The 10,000-nt window shown below is 38.9% G+C and overlaps 2 non-coding genes across 2 annotated transcripts; both read right to left on the bottom strand.

The window, feature by feature from the left end:
* Nucleotides 1-98: 98 nt before the first annotated feature.
* Nucleotides 99-255, bottom strand: LOC149474808 (5.8S ribosomal RNA). Its single transcript, XR_016318254.1, has one exon. It is a non-coding gene; the product is annotated as a 5.8S ribosomal RNA (ribosomal RNA).
* A 277-nt stretch (nucleotides 256-532) lies between these two features.
* On the bottom strand, nucleotides 533-2,437 carry LOC149474807 (small subunit ribosomal RNA). Its single transcript, XR_016318272.1, has one exon. It is a non-coding gene; the product is annotated as a small subunit ribosomal RNA (ribosomal RNA).
* Nucleotides 2,438-10,000: the final 7,563 nt, after the last annotated feature.

Here is a 10,000-nt window from a genome sequence, read left to right as displayed (position 1 = left end):
CGGATAGCGTGCACGCAATGCGCTCGCTAAACCGTCACATGCTCACACACGCGTGAAAACACGCGTGTGAACAGTGTGGATTGTTGTTTTTATACAGCCGGCCCTCAGACAGGAGTGGTCCTGGATATTTCTCCACGGACCGCAATGTGCGTTCGAAATGTCGATGTTCAAATGTGTCCTGCAGTTCACACTATGACGCGCAGTTAACTGCGTTCTTCATCGACCCGCGAGCCAAGTGATCCACCGTTCAGGGTAATAGTTTATTATAATAATGTTTTCGTTTCATAATCAAAGTGTTGTGCGCGTTCTTTTATGTAACGTTTGCGTGCGTGTACATAGGTTAAAATATGTACCGCGGCGCTTTCGCGAATCACTCTAACACGTCATACACTGACATGTTAGAGGTATTCGTTTTTTTTTTTAACGGATGCAGTCACATTCACGCGTCCCACGACACTCGTTCGTACTAATACACAAACACACACGAGGCGCGTATGCGAGTAGTGCGAGAGTGCGCAGTGCGTCGTTACGTTAATGATCCTTCCGCAGGTTCCCCTACGGAAACCTTGTTACGACTTTTACTTCCTCTAAATGATCAAGTTTGGTCAACTTCCCAGCAACGCCGACGGCCGTGAAGCCACCGCGTGTCGGTCCGAAGACCTCACTAAATCATTCAATCGGTAGTAGCGACGGGCGGTGTGTACAAAGGGCAGGGACGTAATCAACGCGAGCTTATGACTCGCGCTTACTAGGAATTCCTCGTTTATGGGGGATAATTGCAAACCCCAATCCCCAGCACGAAGGAGTTTCAACGGGTTGCCCGGGCCTCTAGGCCAGGGAGAACATGTTGATTCCTTCAGTGTAGCGCGCGTGCGGCCCAGGACATCTAAGGGCATCACAGACCTGTTATTGCTCAATCTCGTGCGGCTCAAAGCCGCCGGTCCCTCTAAGAAGAATTTTAATACGCCGCCAGTGAGTTGCGCGACCCGAGAGCCGCGCACACCTAAATGACGACGCCTATTTAGCAGGCTAGAGTCTCGTTCGTTACCGGAATTAACCAGACAAATCGCTCCACCAACTAAGAACGGCCATGCACCACCACCCACCGAATCAAGAAAGAGCTATTAATCTGTCAATCCTTCCGGTGTCCGGGCCTGGTGAGATTTCCCGTGTTGAGTCAAATTAAGCCGCAGGCTCCACTCCTGGTGGTGCCCTTCCGTCAATTCCTTTAAGTTTCAGCTTTGCAACCATACTCCCCCCGGAGTCCAAAATCTTTGGTTTCCCGGAAGCTGCCCGCCGAGCCATTGTAGTAACGTCGGCGGATCGCTAGATGACATATTTACGGTTAGAACTAGGGCGGTATCTAATCGCCTTCGAACCTCTAACTTTCGTTCTTGATTGATGAAAACACCTTTGGCAAATGCTTTCGCTGATGTTCGTCTTGCGACGATCCAAGAATTTCACCTCTAACGTCGCAATACGAATGCCCCCAGTTATCCCTATTAATCATTACCTCGGAGTTCTGAAAACCAACAAAATAGAACCGAGATCATATTCTATTATTCCATGCACGAAATATTCAAGCGGCATTTTGAGCCCGCTTTGAGCACTCTAATTTGTTCAAAGTAAAATTGTCGGCCCACCTCGACACTCACTGAAGAGCACCGCGATAGGATTTTGATATTGAACCGGCTTTTAACGACCGGCTCACCGACGATATGCTCCGCAAACGTGTCAGTATCACCGCGGATGCGGTGCACCGACAGCGCGGCGCACAAATGCAACTACGAGCTTTTTAACCGCAACAATTTTAGTATACGCTATTGGAGCTGGAATTACCGCGGCTGCTGGCACCAGACTTGCCCTCCAATTGTTCCTCGTTAAAATATTTAAAGTGTACTCATTCCGATTACGAGGCCTCGTAAGAGTCCCGTATCGTTATTTTTCGTCACTACCTCCCCGTGCCGGGAGTGGGTAATTTGCGCGCCTGCTGCCTTCCTTGGATGTGGTAGCCGTTTCTCAGGCTCCCTCTCCGGAATCGAACCCTGATTCCCCGTTACCCGTGACAACCATGGTAGTCGCAGAAACTACCATCGAAAGTTGATAAGGCAGACATTTGAAAGATGCGTCGCCGGTACTGGACCATGCGATCGGCAAAAGTTATCCAGATTCATCAAAATTAACGACTTCAGACGCCAGGCCCTCCGTCGATTGGTTTTGATCTAATAAAAGCACTCATTCCATCACTGGTCAGAGTTCTGATTGCATGTATTAGCTCTAGAATTACCACAGTTATCCAAGTAACTGAGTAAGATCTAAGGAACCAAAACTGATATATTGAGCCATTCGCGGTATCGCCTTAATACGGCTTGCACTGAGACATGCATGGCTTAATCTTTGAGACAAGCATATAACTACTGGCAGGATCAACCAGGGAGCTAACTAAAGCTTCCGCTAGAGCCTCAAACGTAACACGACGATGCCGCCGCGACGTTTGCTTCTCTATATAATTATATTATGTGCGCGAGGCGTGTTTAAATAACATGATATGTGACGGCGGCGACCGTCACACGCACACTATTCACACACACACACGGGCGCGCACACGTGGATAAATCTGAACACAGTCAGTTTAACCGTTGAAAGTATCATCTTAACGAGACACCCCTCAACAATTCCCATTCGCATCAAGCGAAGGAAAAATTTTAATATCGGTCAACTTTTATGACGCAAACGATCAATCTACGCACGGAGAGTGGAAGGATCGAAAATTGCGACCAAGTTTTGGAATATACGTGTGTTTCACACACACACGTATAAACATCTGATAAAAGCCCATTGGTACATCACAAACGTGTGCGATGTGAGCATTAAAAATTTTCATACTGCCGTTCAATAGTCGTAGTATATTTTTCACGGTCTGCGCTCCGAGAGTGTATCAAGATGCGTAATATTTATTACACTACACATATAAAATACAATCTACGAAACTGACAATCTATCAAACCGTCGGCAGACGCAATGTTACTACAGCTACTACTACTTCTTCTTCTACTACTACTACTACTACCACACTACTGAACACTGATCTTCTGATTTGAAGAGTTTTTGTTGTTCCATAAAATACTAAAGATTAAAAACTGTATCGCGCCGTTTGCACAACACACGCTTTTATAATATATCATCTTTGGTCTTTTATTATTTTATAGAACTAACACTACTCTACAATTCTGTCAGACTCACCACCAAACACCAACCCCAACCCCACATCAACGCCACACCGACACGCGAACTGCGGCAACGAGGAGAGCGCAGAGCACACACGGGCGACGCGGTACAACAGCGACGAAATAATGATACATACACATACGTACAATCTCTCGCTGCTGCGCACGCGCATCGCCCCCCGTCTTCGCTAGCCTCGCGCACCGATTGTCTCGCATCCCGGCAATGGTGTTTCTGCTTGTTTAATTTTTCACGTATCACGCACGGCATATGTACATACATACATACATACATACATACATACATACGCCGCGCGCGACTAACGCCTCGTGTTTTCAAGGTCAAGTCAAAAAACTTTGTACGCGTGCAGTTACGGCGTGCAGTCGTCAAAAATAATTCATGATTATAAATTTCGTGGTCCATATTAAATAAATTATAAACAACAACAACAACAACAACAACAACGACAAAAGAGGGCGTTAATTTTTGATAGACATAAATTTGAACCTCAATGTAATAATAGTTAGGTTTGTGTGTAGGTTAGGTTAGGTTAGGTTAGCTTTTTAAAACTAAATTATTTCTGGCCACGAAATTTATAATCATAATATTAGCTACATTTCGTTTCTCTTTTCTCAGAAAATTCGAAAATTTTAAAATTCGAAAAAATTCGGCTATTCAACAACAACAACAACAACAAAAGAGGGCGTTCATTTTTGATAGACATAAATTTGAACCTCAATGTAATAATAGTTAGGTTTCTGTGTGACGATTTAATAGTTAGGTTTGTGTTTAGGTTAGGTTAGGTTAGGTAAGGTTAGGTTAGGTTAGGTTAGGTTAGGTTAGGTTAGCCTTTTAAATCTAAATTATTTCTGGCCACGAAATTTTTAATCATAATATTAGCTGTTTCGTTTCTCTTTTCTCAGAAAATTCGAAAATTTAAAATTCGAAAAAATTCGGCTAAATTAAAATACACCTTCCTATTTTTACCCCTTCTAAGAAACAAACATTTTGTACTCAACCGTTTTCATATTTAACAGGATTTCTAATTAAGAACACATACCGCAGAATAAACATGCCCAGTATTTTTCCTATTTCGGAGTTATACCACCGTATTAGGATAATTCGTATCGTATTACGGCGGTATTTTATTTCTTATTTTTTGGGTAAAAAATGACTTACAAAATATATGAAGCAAGCTATTTAAATAGTGGGTGTAATAGTAGGAAAATGCTATAAACAATACAACATACAAACTTGAACGGCTTATTAAGACGAAAAACTTAGTTTATAAAATACTAGCTTATGAATAGTAAATGTTGTGTACTATGTATATTGTAAATGTAATATGTAGGAAGACTCATCTTTCAACATTAACCGTATTAAGAAAACACCGATTTAGAAATTAATTTTATTCAACACGGACATTTGCTAAGGCATTCTATACATGAATTACTTTATTACGTAAATTATACGCTAAAATTATTCCTTGACATGTCCAGATGATCATATCGAAAGTCCCCAAGCGTGGGGGGGGGGGGGGGGTTATGCTGAGCGGGTAGTAGGGGGGTCAAAGGACCTTTATTTAGATTTTTGCTCATAAGTCTAAAACCTGCACAAATAGCATTATGGTTACTTCTAGGTAAATTTTCTATTTATAACATCTATTTTTCATATGTACCACGAGCGAAGCCGGGGCGGACCGCTAGTATATATATATAATATATCAAGCGGCATATCAAATGACGTGTGAATTACAATAAGTCATGTTTTATCAAAATCGGTTAATCTGTTTATTACATATAGGGCACCTTAGGGGTGATAGTGGGGATAAATAATCCAAATGGAGTAGCAAACGAAAGGATACATGTACATAATATATAGGTATGATTAGACATGGTTAAGATCAAAATCGGTTCTGCCATTTACTAGGGGTGAAAGGGAAAAGTTGAAAGTCTGTGAAAGTAGAAGGATATGGGAGCGGGAGAATAACCACATCCTGGAAATTTTGAACTCTTCTGTACCTAAGTTTTATAGCTCAGTTTAGTAATAAATTTTACTAACAGTTCTTTTGTGTTATTATTTATTTTATTTCTTAACTGTTCCATAATAATCTGTAAGTACCTACTTATAATTTAGTTGTATATGATAGTACGTGTTTCAAGACGTGTTTACTCAATAGTTATTGTGTGTTAAGTATAAGTAGTAACTACTATATGCAGTCACTATTCCACGCGGACGAAGTCGCGGGCACAGCTAGTATAATAATAACAACAAATAATTGATGGATAAATAACCATCCCATCAAAAACATCCTGTAAAAAACCCAAGTCTCGCAGCTCAGTCTTTCTACCGTCAAAAGTTGTGAGATCCATGTAATACCAAGTCGGTTAATCTATTTAGTGTCTACTTGAAGGACCTTCTGTCTTAAGTTATTACATAAGTTATTATCATGCCAATATTAAAAATATTTAACGTTTTAAACAAATAGATTGACTTGGACATCGCTTGATTTGATTATTAGTATGTAAGTATCACACTACACAGCACGACGGGCCAGCGACCAACAGGAACGAGAGTTTCAATCGCGTGAGGCGCGAGAGACTAAAGAATCTAATATAATATTGTAATATTCATTTTGTTTTCATGCGATGTCCAAGTCGATCTATTTGTTTAAAACGTTAAATATTTTTAATATTGGCATGATAATAACTTATGTAATAACTTAAGACAGAAGGTCCTTCAAGTAGACACTAAATAGATTAACCGACTTGGTATTACATGGATCTCACAACTTTTGACGGTAGAAAGACTGAGCTGCGAGACTTGGGTTTTTTACAGGATGTTTTTGATGGGATCTCACTTCTTTTTGTAGAGCCTTTCTTTTTGATACCATTGAAAATCGCAAACTTATAGGTTAGGTTTCGAGGCACATCCGAACAGCATGAGGGCGCTCGCACGTATGCGTGCGGCTGCCGCTCGCTCGAAGGCATTCACATTTCATTGTTCTGTCATTTTGGCGTATATTTTGCTTGTCAGTCATAGAGTAAAATAGAGGCCAGTCTGTCTGTAAGGAGGCTAGTCGCGCCAACAATTTATATACAGGGTGTCCCAAAAAGTAGTGATGAACGGAAGTTGGGAGGTAGAGGACCTAGAGGGCTATCCGAATCACCCCCATATATGTTATGCGATTTTTCGTATTTTCGGAGTTATGACGTTTTTTTCAATTTTTCTGCTATCGCCAAGTACGATGATATTTTCACTCATGGTGACGTCAATTATTGCGGAATATGCTTGATTTTTTTTTGTGCTAAGCTGAAAGATAGGCCAGTTCAGTATGGTAACATTTACTATCGTTAGATCTTTTAATGGAATAAAAAAATAATTAAATGCCAAGAAGCCAAGAAGAAAGATAAAATTACCCAGTATGTTCACCACTTCAAGGGCCCGTAAAAAAATAAAATCACATAAAAAAAGTTTTCCGTTTGGCTTTTAAAAACTTGCTCTATCTAACAGGTAGCTACCCTGAAAATTTCATTTTATTATTCAGAAGGCTTCAATCGAAAAATTGAAATCTAAATGAGGTAAGTGAAAAAATTGAATTAACATGATGATTAATACAAACAAATTAAAACCAATAACAAGGTGTTTAATTACCAGAAATTTTTAAAATAACCCCGCTGTTGCTCAGTGCAAGTGCGACATCACCGTAAAAAGTTGTCTTTTAAATGTCTGAATGCCCTTTTATCATTTTTAATGGTTTCTTCTGCTACTATGAATTTCGGGGTTATTTCGTCCAAATTGTGGCAGTCTCTCGTCTATGTAGTATCCCCACGGAAAAAAATTAATAGGGTTTATGTCCGGGGACCATGGAGGCTAGGCTAAAGGGCAAAGATACCCTGAAAGATGGATTGGTCGTTGCAGCCTGCGCATGCACCGGTGACGCCTGCCTTAAATCCTTGCCTCCACGGTCCCTCGACCTAAACCCCATTGAATTGTTTCAATGGGGATACTAAAAAGACCTCGGCTACTTGAAAGAAGGCCACAATTTGGACGAAATAACCCCGAAATTCATAGTAGCAGAAGAAACCATTAAAAATGATAAAAGGGCATTCAGACGTTTAAAAGACAACTTTTTAAGGTGATGTCGCACTTGCATTGAGCAACAGAGGGGTTATTTTAAAAATTTCTGGTAATTAAACACCTATTTATTGGTTTTAATGATCATCATGTTAATAAAATTTTTGCACTTACCACATTAGATTTCAATTTTTCGATTGAAGCCTTCTGAATAATAAAATTAAATTTTTAGGATAGCTACCTGATAGATAGAGCAAGTTTTTAAAAGCCAAATGGAAAACTTTTTTTATGTGATTTTATTTTTTTAGGGGCCCTTGAAGTTTTGAACATACTGGGTAATTTTATCTTTCTTGGCATTTAACTCTTTTTTTTATTCCATTCGAAGATCTAACGATAATAAATGTTACCATACTGAATTGACCTATCTTTCAGCTTAGCACACAAAAAAAATCAAGCATCTAGCGCAATAATTCACGTCACCATGAGTGAAAATATCATCGTACTCGGCGATAGCAGAAAAATTGAAAAAAACGTCATAACTCCGAAAATACGAAAAATCACATAACATACATGGGGGTGATTCGGATAGCTCTCTAGGTCCTCTACCTCCCAACTTCCATTCATCACTACTTTTTGGGACACCCTGTATAACAGATTTAAATTATAATATATTGTTTTATTAGATTTTCGTACTTCAAGACATGTCCAATCATGTGTTTTTCATTACGTCGACCATTTTACAAGTAATAATGTTGTTCAGTTTCATGGGCTAAACACACCCTTACCCACCCTATACCCCCTCCCTTGCCTCATATGGTAGGTACCTATCTACACCTATTAAATTTATAACCACCACCAACCACCAACTGCATAAATAACTTTGTAATCCCATATATTTATATAGGATTACAAAGTTATTGATGCAGTTGGTGTATTTGGAAAACTGGACCGAAATTACAAAATATTTAAGTTTTCCCATGATTAAGACACTAAACTCTATATGTATTCCAAATATGAAGCTTCTAAGTCTGCTAGAAGTGCCTTGGACTTTTGATGATCGGTGAGTCAGTGAGTGACAAAATTTAGAAACTTTAACAAGTTGTCATTCTTAAACTACTGGTTCAAATTGACTGAAATTTTAAATATTCCGTGTTTATACAATGCCGGATTAGTTACTGAAGATTCAGGTTTCTTGCTTTATCCACAACCGAATTATAGGGGGTCGAAAAAGGCCCGAATTGCTTCGAGAAAAGGATGGTACGGCCGTGCCGCTTTTTTTTTGCTCGACTTGGCGGGGGCACTGCCGTGCCCCCAGATACCTTTCAATGCAGGCAGCATTATATAGCCGTTCAATTTTCTCGGTTTTGGAGACGGTTTTTAATTTGTGTGTGCACATGCACATTTTTGTGGTTATCCTAAAAACGAATTCATAATAAATTATATACCATTATGATTTAGCTCGATATTTTTATAAATGTTACATAATTTTTTTCACTCACAACCATTTTATTATATTAATATAACAACGCAATGCAATTTCATGTACTATCTTTGAATCAATATCGTATTTATTTCGACAGACATCGTCAGTTTGATTTATTGGTGTCAATTAAAAAAAATAAAAAAGTTTAACACAAATAAGGTTTCATATCTTTAATTAAAATATTAAATAAAATCCTCCTTGATGATTCCCAATTCGACTGTAGTCTGTACTGTTATTTTACCTCAGCCTTATGTGATTTAAAAAAAAAAATGCCAAATGTAAACATCTAAATGATTCACCGCATGTTCACCGCCCACTGTGTGGAGGGGACGCTTACGCTCCACGGTATTGGCCGTTAACCAAAAGTGCTAGCTCGCATTACGAACCGACGGCCGTAACGCCGTGTGGCGCGATCTGGACCGGTTTTATACAGAAACGGAAAAAAAGTACGGAGTATACAGACTACAGTTTCAATTTTGAACAACAGCAGTGAGAAAAAAAAAAAAACCTAAAGTTGTAATTTTGAAATTCGAATTTCGAATTATACGTTCAACAATAATTATTATTTACGTTGGTCATTTGCGGGTATGATTTATTTTATTTTATTTACAAACTAGGGCTTCGCCCGTGGTACATATTATTTCGCAATAAAAAAAAGTAGCCTATGTTCTTTCTCAGCGTCTAAAGATTGTCTGTGCCAAATTTCATCACAATCGGTCCAGTAGTTTTGATGATGAGCCTATTCATTAACAAACAAAGTTTTCCTCTTTATAATATTAGTGTAGATACAATATTATGATTGTCAGATCTACCAACCCGATATGCACACAACATTTCATGAGAATCGGTCGAGCCGTTTCGTAGGTGTTTAACTTTAATTGGTTTAGATTATACAGAAGAATAATCTAAAAATCTATATATTATGTAGGTAGGTAGGTAGGTAGGTAGGTAGGTACGTACAATATAAAAATGAGACCCGTTTCGCGTTGTCACGGCATCACGTGTGAACGGCTGAACCGATTTCGATAATTCTTTCTTATCAAGTATATTCCTTGAAGTACGATTACGTACGGTTCTTATGTAGAGAAAACGTAAATTTAATTGATATACCACTTAAAAATTAATATTAATTATTAAATGGAGAAATAATTAAACTTGTAGGTACAGTTAATTTAAAGTTTTTTTTATTTTTTTTTTTTAGTAACTGTTTAACAA

Source organism: Colias philodice, unplaced genomic scaffold (genome assembly GCF_061535455.1).
Source record: "Colias philodice isolate Cphi_HAF_F1 unplaced genomic scaffold, ilColPhil1 Martin Lab GWU primary ptg000018l_1:14663442-14930425, whole genome shotgun sequence".
NCBI classification, from domain to species: domain Eukaryota; kingdom Metazoa; phylum Arthropoda; class Insecta; order Lepidoptera; family Pieridae; genus Colias; species Colias philodice.
Note: the sequence above shows the minus strand (reverse complement) of the source record. Positions and strands in the feature narration are given on the sequence as shown.